Source organism: Nycticebus coucang, chromosome 1, assembly GCF_027406575.1.
Source record: "Nycticebus coucang isolate mNycCou1 chromosome 1, mNycCou1.pri, whole genome shotgun sequence".
NCBI classification, from domain to species: domain Eukaryota; kingdom Metazoa; phylum Chordata; class Mammalia; order Primates; family Lorisidae; genus Nycticebus; species Nycticebus coucang.
Window position 1 is genome coordinate 27191883 of NC_069780.1, and position 13007 is coordinate 27204889.

Genomic DNA, 13007 nt, shown 5'->3' on the forward strand with positions numbered 1-13007 from the left:
AATGGGTCCTACCTAACTAAGAAGGTGGACATTGGGTTGAACTTAAATCTTTTTTTAGGCCAAGCATAATTAATACTGTCATCTAAAAATCTAGAGGTGGGGGGGTAGTAAGTTCCCACCTAATGAGTACAACGTAGGGGTATATGGTACACTTCCTGGGTGAAGGACTCAACTGCAATTTGGACTTTCCTTACAAATGTAAACAATGTAACTTAATCATATGTACCTTCATACTGATCTAAAATTTAAAAAAAATTAATTAAAAAAGTAAAAAACTAAAAGTTCCAGAAAGAAAAAGAGTGGGGGATAATTTAAAATTGGTGTTCACCACATTCCTCCATTCTATTAATAAACAGGTGGTAACAAAACAAGATAGCCAAGAAAAAGCACCAGAAGCTGAAACAAAGACTCATACAAAAAAAGGAGATGGGGGAACTGCAACAAGTATTTGTGTATCAGTGAAATAATTACAGATTATTGTAATTATTGTTAATATAACAAGATATTCAAACTAAACTAAATCAGACACACATAATCTACCAGACCCAGAGCAGACATGTGGTAAGTACCCATTTTAAAGAATACATTTCTTCTTCTTCTTTTTTTTTTTTTTTTTTTTGCAGTTTTTGGCTAGGGCCAGGTTTGACCCCACCACCTCTGGTATATGGGGCCGGAGCCCTACTCCTTTGAGCCACAGGCGCCGCCCAGAATACATTTCTTCTTATCAACACATAACTTATAGGCTTCTATTAGCCTGTAAGTCCACTCATGGCAGGGGCTATGTCTTGATTTTGCTCACAATTGTATTGCCATTGATCACAGTGCTTATTAACTCAATAGGAACTTATTGGCTTGATAAATGAATACATTTAAATGTTACATAGAATAGTTAAAGGCTCAAAAATTTATATACAGTGATCAATGGCTTATAATGACCAAACATTTTTACCAGCATTTCCTCATCAACTTAAGTTTTCAAACAAATGATAATTACCAAACACCCTTTTCAGGGAAGGTCAGGAAGAAGGACAACTGCCACCTTCCGGATCGCCCTGCTCCAACACCCATTTTCTACCCCACTAGCTTAAAATGAACAGTAGTCCCAAGATAGACAGTGGGAGTCTCAATGGAAACAAGAGTTAGGGACTGACAAGACAGGTAGGCTTTGGGGGACAGAGTATCAGAGAAAAACCAGCTGTAGGAAAGAACTGAGCCCTACAAAAATCTACATAAAAATCCCTCACAGGTCCCTGGTGAACTCCTACAGTGGCATTTTTGAAACATAACTGTGTGGCCTAGCAGGACAAGCTGAGCCAAAACCTCAGAGGTTGCACAAATTAGAGAAAATGAATTCAGGCTCAGCCAGAATAAGCAAATGAGAACCTCAGCTTTCAATTGAAATCACAGACAGAATAACCTAAGAATGAGGATCATGCCCTTAGCTCTAATGTTGCAAGCTTATGATTAAGGCAAAACTGAAATACACCTAACAAATCCCAAAACCAAGCCTTGATGGGATCAAGTTAATAAACCTATAAATTAAATGCCTCCAAGAGTCAAAGTCTATACTCTTCAGAGGAAGACAATGTAATCCTAAACCTCTATAAATGTTATAATATCTAGCAAATAATCAAACATTATTTGGTATGCACCAAACAACTAATTTTTTTTAAGACAGAGTGCTGTTCTGTTGCCACGGCCAGAGTGCCTGCCATGGCCTCAGCCTAGCTCACAGCAACCTCAAACTCCTAGGCTCAAGCAATCCTCCTGCCTCAGCCTCCCAAATAGCCAAAACTCTAAAGGTGCCCACCTCCATGCCTAGCTAAGTTTACTATTTTTTCCATAGAGACTAAGGTCTCACTTTGCTCAGGCTAATTCTGAACTCCTGATCTGCAGCGATGCTCCCACCTTGAAGCCACTGTGCCCAACCCAAAAAGCTTTTAAATGGCTATCTAGAGATTAAATTGTCCATGGAAGGACAGCAGAAATGACCTAAACAATAGAGTTAGCAAAGACTTAAAAACTATACTGCTAAGGTAAAATAGAAGAAAAGATGGAGAGAAGAGATAAAAACATTGGGGATATGTGAAAAGAGAATTGGAATCTATTTTTAAACAGAATCAAATAGACATGCTGGAACTGCCAACTACAATATTTGAAAATGAAAGCTCACTGAATGAGTAACAACAGACTGAACTCAGCAGAACGCAGGATTAGTGAACTCAAAGACAGATTAAAAGAAATATTCAAACTAAAGCACAAAGAAGGGAAAAAACATTGTAAGAAACATGTACAACATGGTTAAAAGACACAGGAACAAGATGAGAGAGAATGAGACAGAACCAGTGCATAAAGAAACAGACCAAAGCTTACCAAATCTCATCAAAAACTCAAGCCACATACTCAAGCAGCTCAGGAAACTCCAAGCAACATAAATACAAACAAAACTACAACTGGGCTCATTAGAATCAAACTACTATAAAATCAAAGAAAGACAATAGGGCGGCACCTGTGGCTCAAAGTGGTAAGGTGCTGGTCCCATATGCTGGAGGTGGCGGGTTCAAACCCAGCCCCGGCCAAAAACTGCAAAAAAAAAAAAAAAAAAAAAAAAAAGGAAGACAATATAAAAAATAGTCAAAAAAAGCCATGTTTATGGGCTTGGTCCCTATAGCTCAGCGACTAGGGCACCAGCCACATACAATGGAGCTGGTGGGTTCGAATCCAGCCTGGGCCTGCCAAACAACAATGACAACTACAACCAAAAAATAGCCAGGGGTTGTGGCAGGTGCCTGTAGTCCCAGCTACTTGGGAGGCTGACGCAAGAAAATTGCTTATGCCTAGGAGTTTGAGGTTGCTGTCAGCTATGACACCATAGCACTCTACCCAGGGTGACAGATTGAAACTCTGTCTCAAAAAATAAATAAATAAATAAAGCCATGTTCATGGAAACAAGAATAACTAATTTAACTGAAACTATAGAAATCTTTAAGAAAACAGAATAACATTTTACTGCTGAAAGAAGGTAGAATTCGATGTCAAGGAAAAATATCCTTCAAAAATGAAAGAGAAGGACAGTCTCAGACAGACATACCTACCCCAACTCCCCCATGGCACACACCCACACCCCTCCCCTGTGGATCCAAAGAGGAATACCAAAGTTAAGTCTTTGGCCTGTGGTAAAAGATCTCAGGTGGGAGCATAGAGGTATGAAAACAGCACTAGAAAAGGTAAATTATGTGGGCAAATATATAAAAAAATAATAATGGTATAAAGGAACAATTAAAACAGTATCTTGTGGAGGTTAAAATAATGATAAGGCTACCAAAGGCGTGGGCATATGTGGGTTTATGCGGTTTGATATACCAGTTAAAAATATTCTTCCTCCCAAAGTTAAAATAGCACTGCAAATTCTCTTAAATTTATTCATAAACTGAAAAAAATCTTCATTATAAATCATACTTTCACAACACTTATTTAAACCTTTTACCTCAGCAACACAGAAAACAATGAAGTGATTACAATTAGTACTTACAAGTTTGATGGAATCCCAAATGTCACCCTTTAACTGACTTAGTACCCTTCTCTTCTTTTGTATTATACTATACTTCTCACTATTAGGAGAAGGATGGAAGACTAAGATGCTATCAAGTCCTTGGACACAGAGGAACTAAAAGCAAGTCATCACAGGAAAAAAAAACAACACATTCAATTCCTACAATTTTTTAAAAAGCATTGTTCTGAACTAAAAGAAAATTCCTACTTTAACTGATACTGTAGTCTTTATAAAAAAAAATCACATAATTTTGCACTTTTTGTAAAACTAAAAGTAGCTATTCATTTTAAAATAAATGTATGTGGATGTAGGAGTATAGTAACTTAGAATCTTATAGTCTTAACTTTTTGTTGTTGTTGAGACAGTCTCATTGTGTTGTCCTTGGCAGAGTGCCATGGAGTCACAGCTCACAGCAACCTGAAACTCTTGGGCTTAAGTGATTTTCCTGCCTCAGCCCCCCCCAAGCAGCTGGGACAACAAGGGCCCACCACATCGCCCAGCTGTTTTTTGTTGCAGTTGTCACTTGCTTAGCTAGCCCAGACGGGGCTCAAACCCGCCACCCTCAGTGTATGTGGCTGGCGCCGCAACCACTGTGTTACAGGTGCCAAGCCCAGCCTTAACTTTTAACATTATATAAATATATTAGATGTTAAAACAAATGCTCTGAAATATTAAGAATGTTCATTGGCCACATACTCATCTTTTCATATGACTGACAATATGATCCGTACAAGAACTAAAAACTAGATTTCAATTTTTTAAATTCTTGTATTTTAAATTAATATAAGGTTACAAATGTTTAGGGTACACTGTTTTCAATTCTAAGGTAATTTCAAGATGTAGTTGCGCCCTTCACCCAGACAGCATAGTGAACACCTTCACATTTTACACTTAGGTAAGATCCCACCAAGTGTACTCCATCCTTTTCCCTCCCCTCTCACATGTTAGACTGTATTTGTGTTTTATCTTTCATGTGGGTGTGTAGTTGTTTATATACTGTTTTCATATTAGCATTGAGTACACTGGACTTTTTTTCCACTTTTGAGACACTTTACTAAGAAGAATGTATTTCAACTCCACATTTCAAAGAAAAAATTCTATTTTAACAGATATAAGCCTCTTTGTAAGCTTCCTACAAAGCAAGATAGTAAAATAATTTTAAATTTATATTCCATTTAAAAACAAAAATCTTTTATTAGAAAGTCCCATCATATCCTTCTGTCTACTCTCTCAGGCTGGTGATCTCCCAGTGAGTAAATTTCACTGGAATTTACATCTTAAATGACCATATCTTAAAAATATTTCTAGGTTTTAAAATTATCTGGACAAGAAAGTAAAGGATAATTTAACAGATTATAGCCACTCCCAAAGTAATCAAACACATTTTTAACCTCAAAGACAATCTGCCCTTGAAAAACCATGTGTAGAGTGTTTCAGGTAAGAATAAAGTCATGGGGGCGGCGCCTGTGGCTCAGTGAGCAGGGCACCGGCCCCATATACCGAGGGTGGCGGGTTCAAACCCGGCCCCGGCAAAACTGCAACAAAAAAATAGCCGAGCGTTGTGACAGGCGCCTGTAGTCCCAGCTACTCGGGAGGCTGAGGCAGGAGAATCGCCTAAGCCCAGGAGTTGGAGGTTGCTGTGAGCTGTGTGATGCCACGGCACTCTACCTAGGGCAAAAAGTGAAACTCTGTCTCTACAAAAAAAAAAAAAGAATAAAGTCATGGGATGGTGCTACATTCATCTAGAAAAGGGTAACCAGCATGGCTGAAAGAAAGGGGTCATGAAACCAAAGAAGGAGCTAGAATAAATAGTAGGTTGAAGTGAGAGTGTGAAAGGCCTGAAAGGTCAGGCTAAAAGTGTACCTTTCATCTTGTGGACAAGAGAAGCTAGTAACTGGCAGGCCAAAGAGATTCAAATCAGGTGGCAAGTAGGGGACTAGAAAAAGACAACCAATTTGAGTGCCACATATTAACCCTGGTTTTAGATTTGCTGAGTTTTATCAGTTTCAAATAAAAATGTTCAGTATTTTAATTTAGCAGTCCTAGGGCTGATTAGGTTGTAATAGCAACAGAAGAATAATGAAGGGGAAGAAAAGTTAATTTGGGGCAGGAAAAGTCTAGCAATTAGCTGCAAAGAATCTCAGTTTTTTTACTACGTTCCACAAAAATTAGCACATTATCAGGCATAATATTAACCTTGTGGGAGAATCCTAGTATTATAAAGATAGCTATTTCCCAAATCTAGAATCATCCTATGATTTCCCTAATAAATCTGACTAAAGGTTAAATTCTTCTCACCATGTTCAAATCTACATTGCTTAAATTCCAAAACTATGGTGTGCTTTGAACGTTTTGAACGTTCAAGATTACTCAGCAAATCTCGACCCACACATGCTTATAAACTATCTCCTACAAAAATAATGATGAGCTCTCCCCACCATACTCCAATTCTGACCTCCATTACCTTCATTCAGCAACTATTTATACCAAGGAACTTCCAGGATTTTTTCTGCAGATTCAGAGATATCACCTAACCCTTAATTTGAAGTATGTAAAAATCAATACTTCTCCTGGCACTAATACTGGTTTGAATATGTAACTCAAAATGTAGCCCACAGACTACTGCTGGTCTTCAAACCGTCTGCGGTCACCAGTAAGGAAGGGTAAGTATAGAAATGGAAAGCAAACATTTAGGAAACACACAGCAATCTGACAATTTTATGCCTGCTGAAACAAATCAACTTCAGGCTTACATTTAGTTTACTTTAAAAAACAAAACAAAACAAAACTTCATCATTTTACAAAAGTATTAGATTGAAAATTGTTCTAAGAGAAAAATGGGTTTTCACAAAAATATAAGATGCACTGTTTCAAATCACACACTCTAGAATCATGTTAACCAGGTAGGAATCCCAGCTCTGCCATTCACAGCTGTGTAATTCTGAGCAAGTAACTTAAGCTCCCCGAGCCTCAATTTTCTTATCTTAAAAACGGGTATTGTAGTGTTTATCTCACAGGACTAAATGAGTTAAAAAAGGAAAAGCATTTAAATTTGTCTAGTACAAGGGAAAAACAGAATAAATACCACCTCTAAAAGAATAATGAAAAATTTTAACAGTATGGTTGCTTGGTTTCCCATTCAGCAAATATTTATTCAAGGTATAATGTACGGCCAGAAACAGGGCTGGGTATGCTCTTTGATTTGTTTTAGAAAGAAAAAAAAATATTTTAAATTATATATATATATATATATCACTTTCATCTATTCCCTAAAAATCTTTTTATATGATGCATCTAAGGTAGAGGGAATCACCCTTTTCCCCAAGAGCAATAGTGACCCATGACAACGTAAAGTCATTTTAAAGTAATATTCAAACGAGAAACACTTACCTTGCTTTTAAAGGTACTCCCAGATACCTTATTTCCCTTTTTCTATACTGAAGGCATCATACCTTTGATCTCATTACCCACACTCTTGTCCGCAATGGAAATGTGGCAGTAAGCTGAACTATTTATTACCAAGAAATTGCACAAAGGACATTGAAATCAAGCATCAAAAGCAGATCACAGGGGTTAGAGAAAAGAATAAATTGTAGATTAGGCTCATTTACCCACATGCCATCCTGTATGGTCTAAATAATGAAGTCTATGAATACTGGGCTCTGACTTCACTACACCATTTCCTTCTGATAAACAGCAAAAGCAATCCCAGATTTACTTTTTAATTTAATTTAATTCCCTGATGTATAAGGAAGTGATACATAAAAGCTGTTGAAAACCCAAGCTCAACAACAGAGACTGGATCCACCTAGGGCCCCTAATTTAATCAAGTATAGTAGGAGACAAGTATAATGGGAGAAAAAAAATTTTTTTAAATAGGAGTTTAAGTGACCTGGGGCAAGTCCTTAAAATAGCTGTAAGCACCAGTCTCCTCATCTGTAAAAAGTGTTGTAAAGATTTTCATTGACAATCTAAGAGACCACACTTCAGTGATAAATAATCCTCTGCTACCATTATCCACAGTACTCAGACATATCCAGAGCTTAGAAAGACAAGAGAGGATGAGTAAATGAGCACACAGAGCTAGATTTCCAAACTCTGGGAAGGTTTGGCTAGTCCTTTAAATTTTAAGATAAGGATGATTTTAAGAACAACAGAAGTTAAATCACTAACAATCATATCCAAGTAATATATTGGAACCTAAAACTGAATGAGTCATGCCCTTTACACTATGGTCTTTGACTCATCAACTTCTATCTACACCCAATCTTTATACCAGATCTTCCCTGCTCTCTTCACACTCCCAATCACATAGTCTGGATATGGGAAGAGAAAGAGCTAGTAACTAGTTTGGAAATAACTACCCAGATGTTTCTGTTACCATATCCAAATTATTCTTAAACTAATCGTTCCCTTCTTAATGACACAAAATAAATGTGTCAGGATCAAACAATGGCTAACAATCTCCAGTAGCATTGCCTTATTTCCATCCCCCTTCTTGCTTTACTATTTCTTTAGTTGAATTGGAAAGACCATTTGTAGCCACGTCAGAAATGTAAATGCTACATAGGCAAAGATAGCAGTAATTACCTCTACAAGTTACTAAACTAACATGCCAGTAAACTGAAGGCACTACTTTAAATAAAGTATGAAACAGACTGGGCATGATAGCTCACACTTATAATCCCAGAGCTCTGAGAGGCTTCTAATGTAGGAGGATCACAATATAGCAAGATATTTCATTTCTACAAAAAAAAAAAAAAATTATTAGCCACTACATTTTTAAAATTTAGTCCCCACTACTTAGGAGGCTGAGGCTTGACCAGGAATCAGTTACAGTGTGCTATGATCACACCAGGCTGGGGCAACACAGTTAGACCCTATCTATTTAAAAAAAGGTTTGAAATAATAAGAAGGATAGGCAGAGTATGAACAGAAAAGAGTAGTGCTTTATGATTTTTAAAATGGTCATACGGGATTTGAGACCTGCCTGAGCAAAAATGAGACCCAATCTCTACTAACACTAGAATTAGTAAGGTATGGTGGCACAGGCCTTTAGTCCCAGTCAGTACTTGAAGACTAAGGCAGGAGGACTGCCTGAGCCCAGAGTTTGAGGTAGCAGTGAGTTGGGAGGATGCCACTGCACTCTAGCTAGGATGACAAAGAGACTGGGGAAAAAAAAAGAAAGAAAAAGAATGGTAATATCAACTTTCCTACTTCATCTAAATTATGAGTTTTTACTAGATAGGTAACATTTACTAAATAGTTACTATCAGTAATATATTATATATTAGGTATTCAATTTTCACAATACTGTGAAATTACTATTCTCTCCACTCTTGAAATAAAACTTAAGCTCTGGAAATTTAAAATGTCTCAGCTGTAGTCTACATTTAAATCCAGGACCATCAGCATTTATGACTTGGGTATTGATACCACATGTCTTTTATGAGCTTCTTTCAGCATAATTATTACAAAACCCTCATTCACTCTCAACATACTCTTTCCAGGCAACATAACCCTCTAATATATAGGATGTTATGTTCTGCTCAACAGCTTCAGAATCAGCACCTTCCCTCATCTTGCCAGTGTATGTCACTGCCAATCAACTAGTTAAAAAAACCCATGAATTGGGGTGGCGCCTGTGGCTCAAAGGAGTAAGGCGCAGGCCCCATATACCGGAGGTGGCGGGTTCAAACCCAGCCCTGGCCAAACACTGCAAAAAAAAAAAAGGAAGAAAAAGAAGTAACAACCCTGAATTGTACACTTTGCTCCCCACCCCCCCCCCAAACACACACAAAATCCACTATTAGGAAAAAGCAAGTGAATGCCAACAATTAATTGTAGTGAGTTTACATTATTATATAAGACAGCATACTAAAATGCCTATTGGCTAAATAAATAGCCAGGTAAGTAGAACATTTTTACGACTACAAATAACTTAGATGGGAAAATTACTAAGTACAAATATGTAAATAGACTTCATATATTCCTTGAAAACACTGAAACATAGCTACAGATGATTACACTGTTTTGGTTTTTAGTTCTCAAACGTCTATTTACAGCAAGGAATACCAGCTAATCTGGCATCAATCATCATGAAAGTGTGGCTGTGGATTTTGCAGGTCTTCTTCGTCTAAAATAAAAGATTGAAATCATGACCTTTGTACTTGAGCCCTAATAAAGAAAGCTTAAGAAGAAAAGCAACATACAGAGACTTAGCAAAATACAAAAATCCTTCAAGGTTAAAGAACTGCTCATATGGAAAAATTTTTTCATGTCAAAGACTCTAAGACCTTGTGTTAATTCTGATTCAAAAGACAGCACCTTTTAATATCCTTTTCAATTAATATAAAACGACATTTAAACAATAACAATAAACTGGTAGTTATGACGAAGTATACAAATTGTCTTGTTCCAAATACTTCAAAAATTTAATAGCTATTCAGTCTGTTTAAATAATAATTATTACATCAAAATCAATGACTAGCATTAAACTCATGTGTAAACGGTTAGTTTGTTGAACTACAGCTAAAAATTTATATTTTTGGATACTAAGCAACCTCAACTTAACTATATATTAATTTAAAAAATCCCTACAGCTCATGCTTGAATTTCTAATTTTCTAACATATAATTTTAAAACTTGGAAGCATTCTTAAAAACCAGAAAGACTTATGGGCACCCTTCTGAAATTTAAAATAAACATTTGCCTGCCCAGGCATGGTGGTTCAAGCCTGTAATTCCCATACTTTGGGATACCGAGGCAGGGGTATAGCTCGCAACCAGGAGTTTAAGACTAGCCTGGGAAACATAGCAAGACCCATCTCTACAAAAAATAAGAAAAATTAGCTCAGCATGGCAGTGTGTGCCTGTACTCCCAACTACTGGGGAGACTGAGGCAAGAGGATCATTTGAGCCCAGGAGCTCAGGGTTACAGTGGACTATGACCATACCACTGTACTCTAGCCTGGCAACCGAGAGAGACCTCAACCCTAAAAAATAAACAAATAAATGAAAATAAAATAACTACAGAAAAAGTTAAATATTGTACAAAAGTAAAAAATAATTGAACATACATAAGTAACACCAAAATGACACTAGCACAAGCATTTACACTGGCCAAAAGTATGTTGCAGTAGCATGGTAATTTCTATTTCAATTTTATTTTTTTGAGACAGGGTCTCACTTTGTCACCCTTGGTGAGTGCCATGGCGTCATAGCTCACAGGAACCTCAAACTCTTGGGCTCAAGTGATTCTCTTGCCTCAGCCACCCGAGTAGCTGGGACTACAGGCCCCCGTCACAATACCCGACTATTTTTAGAGGTGGAGTCTCTAAAAACTCTGGCTCAGGGTGGTCTCGAACCTATGGGCTCAGGCAATCCATCAGCCTGGGCCTCCCAAGAGCCTATTTCAGTTTTTTAAAGCTTTATAGTAAATATCTGAAAGGCAACACTTTCAAAGAAGGATTTAATTGCTGAATAAGTTTATATCTTTTAAAAGGTTGAAAAGCATAACTACAATTTAATGACACTAATTAAACTTCAGTTCTTAACAAAATCAATCTTATATCAGTTACAGTGGCTCATGCCTGTAATCCTAGCACTCTGGGGGACCCAGGCAAGAGGAGATAGCTTGAGCCCAAGGGACTGAGATTTCTGTGAGCTGATGATTCCACAGCCCTCTTCCCAGAGCGAGAGAGTGAGATTCTATCTTTAAAAAAAAGAAAACTGATCTTTACATGTCAGTTTAAACAAATAAGTAAACTCTTTATATTTTGTTTTAAAGTTCAATAATATTAAAAGTTAAAGATTAAAATTCCAATGTAAACTGTAGCTTTAACAAGGAAATTGGACTTGTCTTTTTATATACCAAAGTTTTAAAATCACCTTTGAAAAGAAAATATATAAATTTCTTTAAAAAAAACTAGAAAACCAAGTATAGTAATATAGTCAGTTTCATAGGTGGATTACATAGTGGATTACATCCTGAATTTAAGTTAACGAACTTACAGAGCTTCCACACAGAAAAAGATCTATATTCTTTAACCTAGTAATTAGACTTTTAAGAGGTTTCTTTAAACAAACTGTCACACAATGAGGTTTTTTTTGCAGTTTTTGGCCGGGGCTGGGTTTGAATCTGCTGGCACCCTACTCCTTTGAGCGCAAGGCGCCACCCCACAAAATGAGTTTTATATTAATAAAGGCAAAACAAACACATATATCTATCAATCGATACAACCAAAAGGTAACAGATATATCAGGGTATTCATGATGCAGACACTAAATGTGATGCTTGGAAAAATTATTTTAAAAGTAGATTTAAATGTGGAGAAAAGTAGATAACAGAACCATATAAACAATATGCACTTTTTTTTTAAGCGTTTTACTTTTAGGAAGTCCTAAATAAACTGTAGTAACATCCAGACAATGGAATACCATTCAGCATGAAAAGACACAGAGGTAACTTAAACCATATTACTAAGTGAAAGAAGCCAATGTGAAAAGATTACATTTTATATGATTCCAACTCTCTGACACTGGCATAAGCAAAAAGATCAGCTGTGGGTGGGTGGTAGGAACAGATAAGACTGTTAGGGCAAACTATTCTGTATGCTACTGTAATGGTATTTACAGGTTACCATACATTTGACAAACTCCAAGAGTGAACCCTAACATAAAGTATGGGCTCTGAATGACAACGACCAGTCAATATATGTTCATCAACGGTAACAAATGTATCCCTCTGGTATAGGATATTGATAGCGGGGAAGCTGCGCATGTGCAGGGGCAGAGAGTGTATGAGAATTTTCTGTACCTTCTGCTCAATTTTGTTGCGAACCTTAAATTGTTTTAAGGAAGCAAAGTATTTAAAAGGAAAAAAAGAAAAAGTCACAAAGAGGGACACAGTAGGAAAAAAAGTTGACAAATAAGTGAACCAAAATATTACCAGAGAATACAGTTGCTGGATTTTGATTATTTTATTTACACTGATTTAAATGCTCCAAATTTATTATAATAAAATCATACTAAATCCACATACGTGAGTCTACTTCTGGATTGGTCAGTATGTTCCAATAATCTGACACTCCCCTCCTGCACTAGTATCTATCAGATCTTTGAAAGTTACCTTTATTTAATCATGTTTTTACTTCTGATGGGGCAAGCTCTTGTATTTCCCTTTTCCTTTTCAAAAATTTATATCTGTTTATAATTCCAATTCTCATTTGTTTATGCTTCCAAAAAAACTTCACAGTCATTTGTGTATGTGTGAAAGAGAGAGGGAGACACACTCACTATGTTGCCCAGGCTAGAGTGCCATTATGTCAAGCTAACAGCAACTTCAAACTACTAAGCTCAAGCAATCCTCTTGCTTCAGCCTCCCAAGTAGCTGGGTTCACAATCATTTCATAAAGCAATAGTTGCACTTTCTTTACAGAGCCAGAGAGCAAATA

The 13007-nt window shown here is 36.8% G+C and overlaps 1 protein-coding gene across 1 annotated transcript in view; it reads right to left on the bottom strand.

The window, feature by feature from the left end:
- The window catches only part of EIF4E (eukaryotic translation initiation factor 4E), a 39763-nt gene that overhangs the window by 17029 nt on the left and 9727 nt on the right, over nucleotides 1-13007 (bottom strand). The window lies entirely within an intron of this gene.